General features: G+C 41.8%; 1 protein-coding gene across 1 annotated transcript in view; it reads right to left on the minus strand.

Moving 5' to 3' along the window:
* FGL1 (fibrinogen like 1) overlaps positions 1–11,319 on the minus strand; it is a 113,911-nt gene extending 102,592 nt beyond the window's left edge. The window contains exons 1-2 of the mRNA XM_030191463.1: positions 10,764–11,319; positions 9,396–9,543 (exon numbers count right to left, since the gene is read on the minus strand). The gene's annotated coding sequence lies outside the window, so the exon portion shown is untranslated. The remainder of the gene's footprint in view (positions 1–9,395; positions 9,544–10,763) is intronic.
* Between the last annotated feature and the right edge of the window lie 6,985 nt (positions 11,320–18,304).

The following is an 18,304-nucleotide window of genomic DNA, read 5'->3' on the forward strand; positions in this document are numbered from 1 at the left end:
TCAGAAACGACCAAGTCCTGTGGACGACCATCTCTGCTGGGGACAACCATCTCTAAGGTTGACCTAAATTTGCTGATTTGGGCGTCCCTAACTGTATTATCAAAATGAAAGATGGCCGCCCATCTTGTTTCGATAATACGGGTTTCCCCGCCCTTTGCTGGAGCCGTCCTGCTAGGACGTCCCCAGGAAACTTGGGCTTCCCTTTCGATTATGCCCCTCCATGTATAATATTAGTGCTACATGTATAAGTTATACTTTTGGCTTGGATGGCCTACGTTATACCTGGTTTTCCCATATATGAATCAAACATATAATTTATATGTATAGAGGTCAGAAATCGGTGCCTAGGCAACTCCCACTCAAAGGAAGGGGGAGTAGCATGATCAACAAGACTCTTCCACAAAACTGAGGAGATGTGATGAAAAATAACACACTTTATTCTGTTTTGAGCTGGACTTGACACAGCAGTCTAAAAATCACAATAAAAACTAATAAATATACATAAAAATACATTCTCATAAAAGGTATAGTAAGGATAAAATAATGGTTCAAACACATATATACATATACATTTGGTATTAAAAAAAACGTAAATGGACAAGAAATCATAAAAGAGCCAATATCAGTTTCAAAGTAAAATATAGATTACAATGAAAATCAAATAATCATCCTATTAAAGTATATAAAATACAGAATTAACTGACAATTTAGTGACTGAATAAAAGGCTAACCTGTACTGGTTGTAACTCAATGATAAACAGTAGAGTTGTACAAAGGTAAAGCAGTAAGCCAGGATCAAGTCTACAATAAAAAAAAAACCTGCAGCATTTATACATGGAGCAGTAAATATGCATTTGGGTATACATCAGAATGATGAAAATTAATGGATAGGGTTAGAATGTCAAGGTAAGGAAAAATATTTAGGTGATGGTTTCAAAACAATATGGACAAATGAAGCTGATAACAAAGGGTGAATGTATCGCTGTGCATCTTGAATTTCAAAAAGCTGATAGAGAAAAAATGGAAATAGTCTAGTCTCAAATACTAAGATACTGTGCTGCTTTGTATCAGTGTTAAAACAAAAACTTTGAAAAGAAAAGCTTGAATGTGTATGTACGTGTAAAAGGTAACTAACTAACTACAGGCCAGTAGCATCCATACCCCTAATAACCAAACTGACGGAAGGGATGGTAACCAAACAACTCACAAATTATTTAAACAAATTCTCAATACTACACGATTCCCAGTCAGGATTTCGGTCCAACCACAGCACAGAAACAGTACTGGTTACTCTCATGAATAAATGTAAACAAACAATTGCAACTGGCAAGAATATACTACTGCTGCAATTTGATATGTCTAGCGCCTTCGATATGGTTGACCATGGGATACTATTACATATTCTCAAATATTTTGGAATTGGAGGAAATGTTCTCAACTGGTTCAAGGGGTTTCTAACCACGCGATCATATCAAGTGACATCTAATTCGACTACATCATCTACATGGACACCTGAATGCGGAGTTCCACAGGGATCCCCCCTCTCACCAACTCTATTCAACTTAATGATGATACCCTTGGCGAAACTACTATCAAACCAGAACCTGAACCCATACATATACACAGATGACGTAACGATCTACATTCCATTCAAGCATAATGTAAAGGAAATTTCCAGTGACATCAACCAAAGCCTACATATCAGGCACACATGGGCGGACGCGTTCAAGCTGAAACTCAATGCAGAAAAAACCCAATGCCTAATACCTCACAACATAACACGAAAAAATTCACCACCATTGACACACCAAAACTGAAGCTTCCAATCTCGGACACCCTAAAAATTCTTGGAGTTACCATCGATCGACACCTAACACTTGAGAGTCACGCAAAAAACACAACCAAGAAGATGTTCCACTCAATGTGGAAACTGAACAGAGTAAGACCTTTCTTCCCAAGAACCGTCTTTCGCAACCTGGTACAATCAATGGTACTCAGCCACCTAGATTATTGCAATGCACTCTATGCTGGTTGCAAAGAGCAAATAATCAAGAAACTTCAAACAGTTCAAAACACTGCAGCAAGGCAAAATACGAAAGTGCTAAACCCCTACGAAAAAAGATGCACTGGCTTCCACTTAAAGAACGTATCACGTTCAAAGTATGCACCCTAGTTCATAAAATTATTCACGGAGACGCACCAACCTACATGTCAGACCTGATAGACCTACCAACCAGGAATGCTAAAAAATCATCCCGCACATTCCTCAATCTTCATTTCCCAAATTGCAAAGGTCTCAAATACAAACTAACGCATGCGTCAACCTTTTCCTACCTGAGCACACAAAACTCTGGAATGTGCTGCCGTGCAAATTAAAAACGATCTATGAATTAGCTAACTTCCGAATTCTACTGAAGACTCATCTCTTTAACAAGGCATACAACAATGATCAACAAATATAAACTCCTATACGCACATCCAAAACTGCCTCTACTATATCAAATTGCCAAAACACCACCATGTTTTTCACTATCATGATACCCAAGATCATGTAACTACTACTAAATGTATACTTTCTTACACAATTCTTATATATTTCTTAGATACTTCTTAATATGTTTGTTTGCTGAAACACTATTATGTTTTATCATTTTCATACTACCCAAAATCCTGCAGTTATCACTACATGCATATTTTTTCATGTATTTCTGTTACTCATGATGTATTGTAAGCCACATTGAGCCTGCAAAGAGGTGGGAAAACGTGGGATACAAATGCAACAAAATAAATAAAATTATTTGTTACATTTGTATCCCACATTTTCCCACCTATATGCAAGCTCAATGTGGCTTAGATAATACCGTAAAGGCGATCGCCAGTTTCGGTATGAACAAATACAGAGTGATGTTGTAGTAAAGTTCATGTGTGACAGACACATTGGGGAATCGTAAGGAGAAAGTTAAGTTATGTCCAGTACGAGTTTTGGTTTCGTTGTGTTGCAGGGTTCAGGCGTTTAAGTTGGATCATTAGGGTATGCCTTTTTGAACAGGTTAGTTTGTAGTGATTTCCGGAAGTTTAGGTGGTCATACATTGTTTTCACGGCGCTTGGTAATGCGTTCCATAGTTGTGTGCTTATATAGGAGAAGCTGGATGCATAGGTTGATTTGTATTTGAGACCTTTGCAGCTTGGGCGGTGGAGATTTAGGTATGTTCGTGTTGATCTTGTGTTTCTGGTTGGTAGGTCTATGAGGTCTGTCATGTAGCCCGGGGCTTCACCGTAGATGATTTTATGAGCCAGGGTGCAGATTTTGAACGCAATACGTTCTTTGATTGGGAGCCAGTGCAGTTTTTCTCGTAGGGGTTTGGCGCTTTCGAATCTTATTTTTCCAAATATAAGCCTGGCTGCTGTGTTTTGAGCAGTTTGGAGTTTCTTTATGATTTGTTATTTGCATCCTGCATAGATTCCATTGCAGTAGTCTAGATGGCTTAGTACCATAGATTGTATCAAGTTGCAAAATATTTCCCTCGGGAAAAAAAGGTTTCACTCATTTGAATTTCCATATTGAGTGGAACATTTTCTTTGTTGTAGATTTCACTTGATTCTCTAGCTTGACGTTTCGGTCAATTGTAACTCTGAGAATTTTCAGGCTGTCTGAGATAGGTAGGGTGTAATCTGGGGTGTTTATATTGGTGGGTTTGTTCGTGTTGTATTGGGATGAGAGGATGAGAAAATGTGGTTTTTTCTGTGTTAAGTTTAAGTTGAAATGCATTCGCCCATGAGTTCATGATGTTCAAGCTGAGTTTGATTTCATTGGTGATTTCCATTAGATCATGTTTGTAAGGGATGTATAATGTGACATCGTCTGCGTAAATGAAAGGGACAGAAGGGTAGTGGGCAAATGGAAGAAAGGAGGACACATGTGCCAGAGTTCAGAAAAGAAACGTAATCTTGAAATAGGTAACATACCTTTAAAAAGACTGATAATGACAGGATGGTATTGAGCAACGGCAGTAATATGAAAAGCTAAATAAAAGGAAACAAAAGTAAGTAAAAGAATAAAAACATATGTGATTATGAAGAGGAAACATGTCAGTGGGGGGCAAATGTTATGTGTGGGAAAAATTGTGTGATTTCCTTGTAGAAGGAACCTTTGTAGAAAGCGCAAACACTTTGGCGCCTTTGCAAGTGCTTGAGAGTGCGTGCACACATAGTTTAAACGAGGGGGCATGTGATAATGGTGGAATAGTATTGTATATCACATCGATTATGGGTGACAATTGTAAAGTGATACTCTATGTAGTGACCTTAATGAATGAAGTGCATATCTATAACGGTGAAAAGAAACAAGTGAGGCGTGCTGGGGAACAATGGAAGTGCAATCGGGAAGAAAAAAATCAAAACAGGGACTTTGTAGCCTCCCTTTACTCTGTGCAGACAATTCACACCCAAAGGGACTGACCTGTTCTCTAGCCTTTCACTGCACTGGGCTCTACTTTCTGACTGCAGCTCCATGAAATACTGCCTGCTATGCCTGTAAAGGCTTTCAGCCACACACCCTTCCTATTGCTGTGAAGTCGGTTAGGGGGTCTTTTACTAAAGCTTAGCTCAAGTTATCTGCAGCAGGGCCCATAGGAATACAATGGGCCCTGCTGCAGATAACTCAAGCTAAGCTTTAGTAAAGGACCCCCTTAATGAGCTACTCTGCTTACCGGCGGGGAAAAGGGTCTACAATTCCCAAGAGTCTTGGCTTCCTTCTCAAGCGGTCTGCCTGGGTTTTGCATCCTTTTGTCCATCTCCAAGGGCTTCTGTTTGCTCCTGCTACATGGTGTTTTCCAGGACCAGGAACATGAGGATTCTAGGTAAGGGAGGTTTTCTTCTTCCCATGTATCTTCATCTTCCCGAGTTGACACCCCTAGGGCGTCCCACTGCTCTACTGAGATGTCTGTGTGGCCAATCTACTAAGAATGCTGGCCTCTCCATATATCCCAATGGCTTGTTTTTGTGCGTTTTTCCCTTGGATGTTTTTTTTTTTCCCAAAACTTATTGCAAAAGAAAAAAAGCACTGGTCTAGGAAATGGCCATTTTCAAAACAAAAATATGCAGTTTTCTGGTTTGAAAATTGCTATGTTTCCCACTTGATGATTGGATGTTGTCAGCAAAACATCCAAAATCGGATTTAGACATCATATCGAAAACGCCCCCCCATAGCTCTTAAATATGCCAGTTCCTTGCTTCGGTACAATGGCTTCAATGTGGATTTCTCTTCCAGGAGGTCAGGTGTCTGATTATTTGTCATTTAAACGAGCACTTAAAACCTTTTGTTCAGGGAATACTGGTATTGGCAGGATATAAGCCAGTATCCATCCAGCATCTGCCCCCTCTCTCTCTCTCTTCCTTTTCCTTCCAGCATCTGCCCCATCTTCCTTCTTCCATCTGGCATCTGTCCTTCTCATTCATCTGGCATCTGTCCCCTACATTCAGCGTCAACTTTCTCTCTCCCCCCTCCCACCCAGTGGTGTGCTGGAGCAGGCTCTCACAGGCTCTCGAGAGCCGTTTGTTAAGTTTTTAAGAATTTTGGGAGCCGGTTCTCCATGGCTACTTTAACAAATGGATCCCAAAATGTGGGCTTGGGCCCCTCCTGAATTCTCTTTTACTTTGCTGGTGAGAGAGAGCCCCCTGTTAACAATTTACCAGCACACCCCTGCTCCCACCCAACATCCTACCACCGCTGTTGCTGCTGTTTATTCAGACCAACGGCAGCAGCGGTGGCAAAACAAAAGTAAAAATTGTGGGCCCACTCTGTTCCTACTTGAAGCTGCCAGCTGTGCCCTCCCTCTGACATCACTTCCTGTTCCAGGACAAAGTCAGCAGCTGCGAGGAGGAACAGTGTGGCCCCGCAACCTCTTTTTGTTTTTTTGCTGCCACTGCTGAAAGAGCACCAGTGGGGTGTTGGGTGGGTGGATATTATTTTGTATTTCCTGGGATATTCCCACTTTTCTTTTTATGTAACCCCCTTTGAGTTGTATAGGTATTTGCGGGCTTTAAGAATTGGAAAGTAAGAGGCTCATTTTCAAATCACTGACTTACAAAGTTACATGGTACTTACTAAGTAAGTATCAAGGTTCTTGGGATGGTACCAGCTATCACTGAGAAACTTTGCCCTAAGGATCACGTGCACCTCTCATTCCCAAACAAAATGTGCAGTCCAATCCAGAAGGGTTTTCTTAAGCATTAAAGCTTACTGAAAGGTTATTAAATTATTGAACCTGTTGAAAGCATAGTGAAAGTTATACAGGTAAAAATACTAAATCACAGCTCAGGTCACCATGGTGTCCACCACTAAGGCTCTTGGGATGGGACCAGCTCAATGGTCCCTTTCTGCCCCCCCCCCCCCCCCCCCCCCCCCATATCATATGCACTTTATGCAAGTGTCTTCCTTAAGACTCTGTTCAAAAATATTTGTCTCTTTTATTCTTCCACCACCACTTGATTACCTTCAGGTTAGATACAAATCTCAGACATCGGAAACAGGTCCCTTTTGATTCCAGAACCTTTGTCCTCCTAGTCTCAGCTCACAGGAGTTTCCTTTGATTCATTCAACTCTCCAAAAGATCAGACAAGCCTCATTTCTCTTTTTATTCCTGTTGCTTCTTTTGGCTTAGTGGTGCAGTGGCTTTGTCAAAAACAAGACTCTGACCTGATCTGTACAATCCTATTTCCTTCCCTTTTTTTGGCAGTGAGTCCTCCTACTATCAGTTCGCGCCAAAGGACACTCTCAGACCTGGAAAGTTATCAAATGTACACTTAATACAGAATACCACTGGAGGGCCTTAGGGGTCTGTACATTGGTCTCATACATTGATAATGTTATAGGTTAATTTTTTTCAATAAAATATTACAGTATAATCTGAGAGAGTGTGGCAGTTGCTTTCCCAAGGTCTTGGCAAAGTCTATAGAAGAGGTAGCATGCATACACAAGTTACTGGCATGAGCGTTTATACCAGCCACTGAGCTGCGCAAGCGCTTGCATCTAAAGTTAGGCATATAGGGCCAGACCCTATATATGGCACCTAAAAAATTTGTGTGGTTAAAAAAAAAAACCTAGGCGTATTTGCTAAACTACGCCTAAATTTTATAAAATGGCTTAAATTTCTGTGCGGTATATAGAATAGCCGAGCGCTTATCCATGTGACCAAATTTTGTTGCATCCATTTAAGCCACATTTTACTTGGTGTAAATACTAGCCCATAGATTTAGGTGCAGAGTCATATTCTATAACAATGCATGTAAATTTTGGAACACCCACAAAATGCCCTTTTCCCCACCCATAACCATGCCCCTTTTTGGCTGTGTGCATTAGAATTTAGGTGTTCTTACAGAATACACTTAGCGAGTTGTGTGTGTAAATTCTAATTATTGCTCATTATTGCTTAAGTGCTGTTATCAACGCTGATTAGCTTGTTAAGTCAATTAAGTTATGCGCATTGTTATGCTTGGATTTCGGCACGGAACACTAGGCGCAATATATAGAATCTGGGGGATAACTGCAGACGTACATACACAATTGCCGTTATAGAATTTGTGCTTAGTACACGGCATCCAGTCGCCTAACTTTAAGCAATCTGTACAGAATTACCCCATCCCCATAGCGTAGTAGTCCCTTCCTACTCTACAGCAAACTGTAGGGGTAGAAGGTAAAAGCAAAAATAAAAATCTCTCACAACGTATAATATAAAATAATTAGCCAAATTTGTACACACCTGTTTAAAATTCAAAATGAGAAGTGTATCAAATGAAAGGTGACAGAAATTTAATTGCAGGTATAACCCTTTGTCCACCCCCTCACAGGAACCAATCAAGATCAGAGCTTAGTTCTGATTCACTTAAACCCTGGCGTGGATCGTAATGGAGAAATGATTTTACCTTCAGGGCCCAAGGTCTGAGCCTGCTAAAATAGTCAGACAGATATATTAACTAACACACACAGTATGTGCCTTTCCTGCCTAGGCACCCTGTAAAAAAAGAAAATGCCTTTCCCATGTATATGCTCACATTCTATTTTAAAATATGTTTTAAAAAGTCTTTTCAGAAAAACTAGCTGAAATTAAATTGAGCTGTTACATTTCAAAATTGTTCTGTTTTACTTTATGCTCTTGAGCCAACAAACACAACTTCTAGTGACGAATGACATTACAAGCTAGTTCAATGCAGGGCCGCCGAGAGGAGGGGGCAGGGGAGACAAAATTCCCCAGGCCCGGGCCTCCAAGGGGGGCCTGGTGCCAGGGTCTCTCTCCTCCTGCTCCCATGCCGCCGGTGGTGCAGTCCTTGGTCTCACCTGCCTGCCCTCGGCTGCGTCGATAGCCCCCCTCAGTCCGCCACCGTGAACAGACCCCCCTGCATTCAAATCAGCAGCGCCTCACCTCCGTGTGAAAGCGGCAGATTGCCTCCCTTCGGGCCCTCCCCCAATGTGCCCCCACCCTTGTGGAAACAGGAAGTTACATCAGACGATGGCGGGACACAGTGAGGGAAGGCCTGAAGGGAGGCGATCTGCAGCTTTCACACAGGTGAGGAGCTGCCGATTTGAATGCAGGGGGCCCGGTCACGGTGGCGGACGGAGGGGGGCTGTTGATGGGGCTGTGGGTGGGTGGAGACTGGGGACTGTGGCGCTGGCAGCTTGAGAGGGAGGCGACAGTGGTAGGGATTGGGGGGGGGGGCGGCCTTGCCCAGGGCCAGGCTCAGTCTCTCGGCGGCCCTGGTTCAATGTATTGGGGTTGAAAGACTTTCTCTTGCTCAAGACCTTTCCTTTCAAAACGTATTCCTGATGTAAAAGAGTCGGCAGCATCAGGAGAATGAAATCTAGGAAAGAAATGGCACCCCTTCCTGAATTTTAGGGCATTAACCATAAACACTCATGAGGTGGCTTTCACTCTTTTCATGAATTTTCATTGCTCTTCAGCTTCCTGAAGGGAGCCATGTTAGTTTGCATTAGCATAAACAGCACAGAAGCTAGTGGTACCCTACAAGCTAAGAAATGTACAGAGGAATAAACCTTCAAGTATTAGAGCCCACATCAAGAGCACCAGCTGCAAGTGGATTCTTCTCCCTGAAAGGTTAAATATCATTGATCTTCAGCTGTAGCAGCTTTGCATTGCACTTGATGAAAAAAAGAGGGGGTTATAATGCTCATGCAATTTTTTTTTTAACTATCATGCACTCCATTCTGTGGAAATATTTTATTTACTGAACAGTACTTTTATCATACTTTCCTAGACTGCTGTTTTCCATCTCTTACACCATATCAGCATATCACATTTGCCAGCATACCAGGGAATTCGGAATTTACACAGATCTTACCCTTGGCATGTTTGAGACCACTTAAAGCAATTGCACTTACCCTTTGGTCAGAATCAGTTGTGCTTTGATACAAAAAAACTCCAGGGTCCTTCTCGGAAGGAGATTGCTGTTGAGTTGTATAGTGCAGAGAGTTAGGACAGTCTGTTATGAGTCAGAGGGTAGGAATGCTTTGAATGAGCTGTGTGCAACTAACATAACACAGGAGAAATAAAAACAATGTGATACTCAAGTGCCAAAGATAAACGTGGGAACAAAAAGGAAAGTATATGCAGTTTTATTACGTTTCATCGACGGAGACTGGAAACATTATGATATATTAATGAATAAGAGTAGCAGGTTTCTAAAAATTATCAGTTTCTCATTGCCCTTTGTGATGTATTATGAGGCTAGCTGTGTATAGGGCGGCTAAATCAGAAAATGGATATTTTGCTTTTTGTGTTCAAAATTCCCTGGTGTTTCACTTGCGTGCATGCAATGTATGCATGTTTAGGTGGCAATTTTGCTACTTCTGTCTGTAAGTCATGCCACTTGCACGTACAAGTAGGAGATTTAAAAACTCTGCATGTCTCCTGGAAACTAATTAAGGCGTAGTCCTCTAAAAATCAAGCCTTTTGCAAACTGAGGGGTGTTTGCACCCCTGAGAGGTACATATTACTCCTCACCCCTCCCCCAAGCTCTCTTCAAAATCCAAGGTCCAAATGCGATGTTAGCTGACAGTTTTATATGTGACTCAGAGTAGGTATAAATGCTGTTAGGAAATCTTTCCAGGATATATATGATTGTAAGTTGTAAATGTGGAATATATTTAATTTGAAGGACAGCCTAAACATTAGCAAGAACTTACCTCCTTGAAATGTGTGTGCCATAACACCTATGTGTAAGAGGTGTCTGCTCTAAAATATCTGCTTACATGTACATGCTGAGTTATAAAAGTAAATATGCCTTTTATACAACTCTTCTATAAGAAGAGGTTAAAAATGATGGATTCTTTATTGTCAGTTCAAGCTACAAGATTACATAAAGGAGGTACTTACCTTGTTTGCTATTAGTTATGTCTTTTAGAAAACAACTCAAAACGCTTTTATTTAGAAAATATGTATTGAATTCTGGAGGACAATAACTTTGTAAGATTTGCCTGACATGTATTTTTAACTATAAAATGTATTTTTTTTTTTGTTGTTGTTGTTGTAGGTTTGTCTAGTTTTGTATTTCCTGGTGGCTGTTCAGCTTCTTGGTTTTGTAATCCACGTGGAACTGCAAGGTTGACTGCGGAATAGAAATTCTATTATTATTATTATTCTAAAATGTAGCAGTTTCTGAGCTTTCGGCCTTTGTGCTTCCAGGCTCTCTTAAATGTATTACAATGAAGTTGCACTAAGAAAACTATGAGAAATGATGCAAAGCCTACCTGAATATGGCATTTTACTGCCTCAAAGAACACTGCTCTCCATCGGTGTCAAATCAAAATTTGACATGATGAAAAAAATGGCAAATAGTTTAACTGCAGGTGCTTCAAAATAATTCCAGGTGACTGGAAAAACACTCCTGTAGACAAGCGCTCTGTCTAGCCCGGTAACCTGATTCTAGCATTGGCTAGCAGCAGATGCTTCAAAGTAAATAGTTTAAAATGGTTGCGAGCATAGGAAGCAGAGGTTCTTTGCCAATATTTTTCTTTCCTCTGAGATGACACGCAGAGTTTAGCTTTACAGCTTTGTTGAATCTGGCAGAATTTCAAAAACTGGTTGTAAAACTGATATGACCGAGATAGCTGGTTCCCAATGAGATATCTTTCTCCTTCAGATTCCCATCAACAGCAGGACCTGAAGGCAGACACAAAACAGTTAGATGCATCATTGCATCTGTCTTTTTATAGCTTGAGGTTTCATGAGACAGAGCACAAGTTCTAAAATGTAGAGCTTGACTCATCCCATAGTATCAACTAGTCTTGTAAAGCATCAAATAACCTTTAGTTGTCATGTAAAATCAGTAGACAGTCAAGGATTGTGGAACTATGTAATATAGCCCCAAGGTTTGCCAGAGTTCATTTTTGCTACATCTGTTGTTCGTTAATTTGTTTACAATCCTTTCCAGTCCTTTTTCTATTCTTTGACTGCCAGGGGTGAGTAGAAAACATGCAGTGGATTGGAATCTTGTGCTGTTTAATAATCCCGTGTATTTGATTCAGTGATCTTGTAAAAGATAGAGTTAGATTTACTCAGTGTGTTTATTCTTTCAAAAAAGGTGCCAGTACTCAAATGCTGGGCAACCCTTCAAGGGTGGGGTTATCACTGAGGGACTCATCCCACAATAGTCAGAACCCCTACAACCAGTCACAGAATCTATGACAAGGCAGAATTGGTGTGTAGAGCCTGAGCTCTTTCATTAAAATTTGGGGTCCATGGGTCAATTTTAGCAGACAATGGAAAAAGTGCCGGTACTCAGTACCCCCAAGTACCCCCTCAAAAAAAGCCTTGGATTTACTAGAGAGGAAAGGGAGATGGTAGCAAAGAAAGATTAAAATATAGAAGTTTTGCACAGTTTTTAGGATCATACAACCAGTCACAGAATCTATGACAAGGCAGAATTGGTGTGTAGAGCCTGAGCTCTTTCATTATCTAACCTAGGCCTAAATCCTTATATTTATGCTGATGTTGGTACGATATATATTCCATTTAAAAATAATTTATCAGAAATTGAAGATAAAATCAATCACAGCTTCCAAATTATGAAGTCATGGGCGGATGCAGTCCAGTTAAAACTTAATGCAGGAAAGACGCAGTGTCTTATTCTTTCATCACAATACAATAAAACCAAATTTACCAATATCAATACATTAAATCATACTCTTCCTGTTGCAGACTCCCTGAAACTCTTGGGTGTTATAATCGACCGAAATTTTACCCTGGATAGTCATGTGAAAAATGTTATAAAGAAGATGTTTTATGCAATGTGGAAGTTTAGAAGAGTGAGACCATTCTTCCCCAGAGAGTCATTCCGCAAGTTGGTGCAATCACTGGTATTGAGCTATTTGGACTATTGTAACTCCATCTATTCAGGATGGAAAGCACAAACCATTAGACTCCAGACTGCCCAGAATACTGCAGCCAGACTTATATTCTGGAAAGCAAAGTATGAAAGTGCTAAACCCCTCAGAAAAAAACTTCATTGGCTCCCATTAAAGGATCGTATCACATTCAAGGTCTGCACCTTGGTTCATAAAATTATTCATGGAGAGGCCCCATCATACATGTCAGACCTAATAGATTTACCAGCAAGAAATAGTTCATCACGCACTTTTTTGAACCTCCATTACCCCAACTGCAGAGGTCTTAAGTACAAATCTTTACATGCATCTAGCTTCTCTTATACCTGTACGCAACTATGGAATAAACTACCTAACACCATAAAATCAACGCATGATCTGGCAACCTTCCGAAAATTACTAAAAACTAAATTACCTATTCAAAGAGACTTACAAAGAGAATCCTCCATAATGTCTTGACTAATCTACATCAGTACTAGCCAATATTGAACTCTCTAAATTAAGACACTTTAATCCACATTATCATTACTGAACATTATACCTTGTCTTACCCCCACTCACATATTCCGAATTACTTACTTATTACTTCTAATTTGCCTGTTTTTCTTTGTACCTTATTTGCAACAATATTTTGTATTGTGTTAATGATGTCCGCCTTTGCGACATAATGTAAGCCACATTGAGCCTGCAAATAGGTGGGAAAATGTGGGATACAAATGCAGCAAATAAATAAATAAGAAGGAAGGGAGGAGGGAACTCCTTAAGACCTGGCCAGCTGGGAGAGAGTAAACGGACTACCTAACCTGGGGCAGTGATGACCCCGAAGTACAAGCTGGACCAGAGTCAAGTATTCCCTAAAGGCAGGTTGGAAGTGAGGAATGTGGCTAAGCCCTACCTGATAGAAAATGTGGGGAAAATCTAGCCTCAAACAGAGGAGCCTGAGTGGGACCCCAAGAAGATATCATTTAAGGAGGTTTTCCCTGAAATGTTTTGGAACCATGGAAGTTGTTAACCTTTTGTTTCTTGGATTACACTTTTGGTTGTGACTTCTTGCATTATTGCCTAAAAGTATGGAAATATTTTGGGTTTGGATAATAGCAGTGCTTTTTTTGTGCAGATATGCGTCAGTACGGTGTACCAGCACCTTTTTTCCCAGGGCCGGCTCACCTGCCCACCCTCAGCTCTCTGATAGCCCTCCTTTTCTTCCTGCCGCCCTGTGTTTAAATCTTTTATTTTACCTCAACTCAGCGGTGGTGGCAGCAGTGTAAGCAGGAGGCTCACCTCCAGCCTTCCCTTCGCTCTCAGTGTCCCAAACTCGCAGAAACAGGAAATTACATCAGAGGAAGGCGGGACACTAAGAGGGAAGGAAGGCTGCAGGCAAGCCTGCTTTCACTGCCGCCACCGTGGCACTGAGACTTGAGGTAAAATAAAAGATTTAAACATGGGGCGGCAGGAACAGAAAGGAGGGCTGTCGGGGAGCTGAGGGCAGGCAGGTGGGGCTGGGGTTGGAACTGAAACTCGGTGGTTGAAAAGGGGAGCAGGTGGAGGCTGGGGTGAGACACTGGACATAGATGGGAGGGGAGGATAGGGGCAAAGGAGAATTGCTGGACATGGAGGGGAGGGCAGGGGAGAGAGGAGAATTGCTGGACATGGATGAGAGGGAAGGATGGGGCAAAGAAGAATCACTGAACATGGATGGGAGGGGAGGGCAGAGGAGATTTGTTTGCTCCTTGCATAAGAGTCATCAAAGAACAGTGAGCTGTGGCCCCATCTAGATCATTTGTGGCTCCAGCAGCATAAAACAGTTCATGCCAGAGTGTAGTGACTTTTAATCCAAGAAGCAAACATTTCAAGTACTGGGAATCATAGGCGCCAACTCCATGGGTGCTGTGGGTGCTTGAGCACCCGCAATATTTCACCCACTGGAAGTTCGTTCCCTCACTCCCTCCGAGTTCCAGGTCTTCCCCCCCTCCGTTCCACAGGGTTATCCTCCCTCCCTCTGAGTTTCAGGGTCCGTCGTCCCTCCCTCCGAGTTCCAGGCCCTCTCCCTCCGAATTTTAAAAGTCATCTTGACTTACCTCGTCGGGGTTACGGCGGCCGGCAGCAGCAGCAGTAAAAAGCATGCAGGCTCGGTCCTTAGTTCAGTTTTCCCTTCTCTCTCTCTCAGCTCTGGTCTCGCCCTTGCGGAAACAGGAAATGAGGGCGGGACCAGAGCTGAGAGAGAAGGGAAAACTGAACTAAGGGCTAAGCCTGCACGCTTTTTACCGCTGCTGCCGGCCGCCGTACCCCAATGAGGTAAGTCAAGATGACTTTTAAAATTCAGAGGGAGGGGCCTGGAACTCGAAGGAAGGGAGGGAGGAAGGAGGGACGACAACCCTGGAACTCAGAGGGGGCAACGACCCTGGAACTCAGAGGGAGGGAGGATGACCCTGTGGAATGGAGGGGGGATGACCCTGGAACTCGGAAGGAGTGAGGGAACGAACTTCCGGTGGGTGAAATATTGGGGGTGCTCGAGCACCCACAGCACCCATAGAGCCGGCGCCTATGATTCCCAGTACCTGAAATGTTTGCTTCTTGGATTTAAAGTCATTACACTCTGGCACGAACTGTTTTATGCTGCTGGAGCCACAAATGATCTAGATGGGGCCACAGCTCACTGTTCTTTGATGACTCTTATGCAAGGAGCAAACAAATCTACTCAGACACCCTGAAAATGTAAAATTATTCTTAGCTTTTTATTAGCAGTTGGTAGTAAATCAGGAGTCAGAATTCAGGTAGAACGGCTGTTTTACATCAGATGAAAATTAGATCAATAGGTAATCACAGAACGCAGATAAGCACTGAAACAGTGGAGACAGTGTTCTGTCCTTGTCCCTGCCCTGGGGAATGTGAGGGCAGAAGTTTAAAGACAGTAGCTCTAAAGTCACTAGGCCATACACTGGTCTTGGTAGAATGGCCATTATTTTCCAAACAAAAGCTACTTCAGGGCAAGATCATTTCAAGCAATATTTCACAGGGTTTCTGTATCATGCACTAAAAATCAAATTAGCCATAAAAGTAATAAAATCAACAAACATCCAACAGAGCAAAGAATTTATTTTCCATAATATGGCATCAGTCTTTCAGCAAAATGGGAGTTAAAACAGTTTAAAAAGACACTAGATCAATATGTTTTAATGATCCAATCAACATTTAACTTTCCATACTCATTACTGAAATTAGCTTTAAAACCTTCTTAATTATATAATGTGTGAGAGTTATAGTTGAAAACACATTCTTATTGACAGCAATTATTTCAACCTTTTTCCACTTTTAAATCAATATAAATCATCTTTTTTGTGATTTTTCCCCACCTTGTTTACCATCTGACCATTATTGTTGTCTTCATTTAATATGACCTACTACCCACTGTCAGTAACCACTATCAACTGGATTGGCAGCTCTTCCATCTTGGCCTCTTTTGGGCTAGAATAAAATTAATCACGAAGAACATCAACAAACTTCAGTTTATGAGCAATTGCTGCACAATGGCCAAGTCCACAAAGGATATGCAGACCAGATGCATTCCACGTATTTACAAAGGTGGAAAGAAGAGAAAATGACAGCCAGCATGGTTAAAAGGTGAAGTGAAAGAGGCTACCACAGCCAAAAAGAACATCCTTCAAAAAATGGAAAAAGGACCCAAATGAAGAAAATAAAGAGCAACATAAGCACTGGCAAGTCAGATGCAAAGCATTGATAAAGACAGATAAAACAGAATATGAAGAGAAACTTACCACAGAGGCTAAAACTCACAGCAACAACTTTTTCAGGTACATCAGAAGAAGAAAGCCTGTGAGGGAAGTTGTGGGACCTTTAGATCATGAAGGAGCAAAAGGGACACTCGGGGAGGATAAGGCCATAACGGAAAAACAGAATGAATTCTTTGCTTTGGTCTTTATGGTAGAAGATGTAAGAGATCTACCTGTACCTGAAATGGTTTTCAAGGGTGATGATGCGGAGGAACTGAAATAAATCTCGATGAACCTGGAAGATGTACTGAGCCAAACTGACAAATTAAAGAGTAGCAAATCACCTGGACCAGATGGCATATATCCAAGGGTATTCAAAGAAGCATGAAATTGCTGATCTGCTGTTAATAATATGTAACCTGTCGTTAAAATCGTCCATAGTACCTGAAGATTGGAGGGTAGCCAATGTGACACCGATTTTTAAAAAGGATTCCAGGGGTGATCCATGAAATTACAGACTAGTAAGCCTGACATCAATGCCTGGTAAAATAGTGGAAACTATTATAAAGAACTATAGAACACATAAATAAACATAGTTTAATGGGACACAGTCAGCATGGTTTCAGCCAAGGAAACTCTTGCCTCACCAATTTGATTCTTTTCTTTGAAATTGTGAATAAACATGTGGATAAAGGTGAACTAGTTGATATAGAGGGGCATAATCGAACAAAAACGTCTATCTCCATGGGCGTTTATCTCCGAGAACGGGTCCGTGAAGGGGCGGACCGAACCGTATTTTCGAAAAAAAATAGACGTCCATGTTTTATTCGACAATTTGTGAGCTGGACGTTTTTGCTTTTCAGCGATAATGGAAAATGAAAGCGCCCGGCTCAAAAACGAATAAATCCAAGGCATTTGTTCATGGGAGGGGCCAGGATTCGTAGTGCACTGGTCCCCCTCATATGCCAGGACACCAACCGGGCACCCTAGGGGGCACTTTTACAAAAACAAAAAAAAAGGTAAAAGAGCTCCCAGGTGCATAGCACCCTTCCCTTGTGTGTTGAGCCCCCCAAATCCCCCTCAAAACCCACTGCCCACAAGTCTACACCATTACTATAGCCCTAAGGGGTGAAGGGGGGCACCTACATGTGGGTACAGTGGGTTTGGGGGGGTTGGACGACTAATAAGCATTAAGCAGCACAATTGTAACAGGTAGGGGGGGATGGGCCTGGGTCCACCTGCCTGAAGTCCACTGCACCCCCTAACAACTGCTCCAGGGACCTGCATACTGCTGCCAGGGAGGTGGGTATGACATTTGAGGGTGAAAATAAAAAGTTGTGAAACATCATTATTTTTGTGGTGGGAGGGGTTAGTGACCACTGGGGGAGTCAGGGGAGGTCATCCCTGATTCCCTCTGGGGGTAATCTGGTCATTTAGGGCACTTTTTGGGGCCTTATTCGTGAAAAAACAGGGTCCAGGAAAAGTGCCCTAAATTCTAGCTACAAACGCATACTTTTTTTCCATTATCGGCGAAAGGCGCCCATCTCTGTTCGGGTGATAACCATGCCCCAGTCCCGCCTTCACCACGCCTCCGACACGCCCCCGTCAACTTTGTACGCTTCTGCGATGGAGTGCAGTTGAAAACGTCCAAGTTCGGCTTTTGATTATACTGCGTTATTCGTTTTTGTGAGATAAACGTCCATCTCCCGATTTAGGTCGGAACTTGGGCGTTTTTCTAATTCGATTATAAGCAGGGTAGTGTATCTAGATTTTCAGAAAGCTTTTAATAAAGTTTCTCATGAGAGACTCCTGAGAAAATTAAATAGTCACGGGATAGGAGGAAATGTTACCCGATGCTAGGGTCCACCTTGGGGGTAAGCACAGAAGAAAAAGATTAGGTTTTGTTGTAGATAATACATTGAAATCTTCTGCTCAGTGTGTCGCTGTGGCGAAAAAAGGAAACAGGATGCTAGGAATCATTAGGAAATGGATGATAAAAAAGACTTAAAATACTATAATGCCTCTGTATCGCTCCACGGTTCGACCTCACCTTGAGTATTGTGTTCAGTTCTGGTCACTGTATCTCAAAAAAGATATACTGTATAGTGGAATTAGAAAAAGTTCAAAGAAGAGTGACCAAAATGATAAAGGGAATGGAACTCCTCTCATATGAGG

Source organism: Microcaecilia unicolor, chromosome 2, assembly GCF_901765095.1.
Source record: "Microcaecilia unicolor chromosome 2, aMicUni1.1, whole genome shotgun sequence".
In the NCBI taxonomy this organism is placed as follows: Eukaryota; Metazoa; Chordata; class Amphibia; order Gymnophiona; family Siphonopidae; genus Microcaecilia; species Microcaecilia unicolor.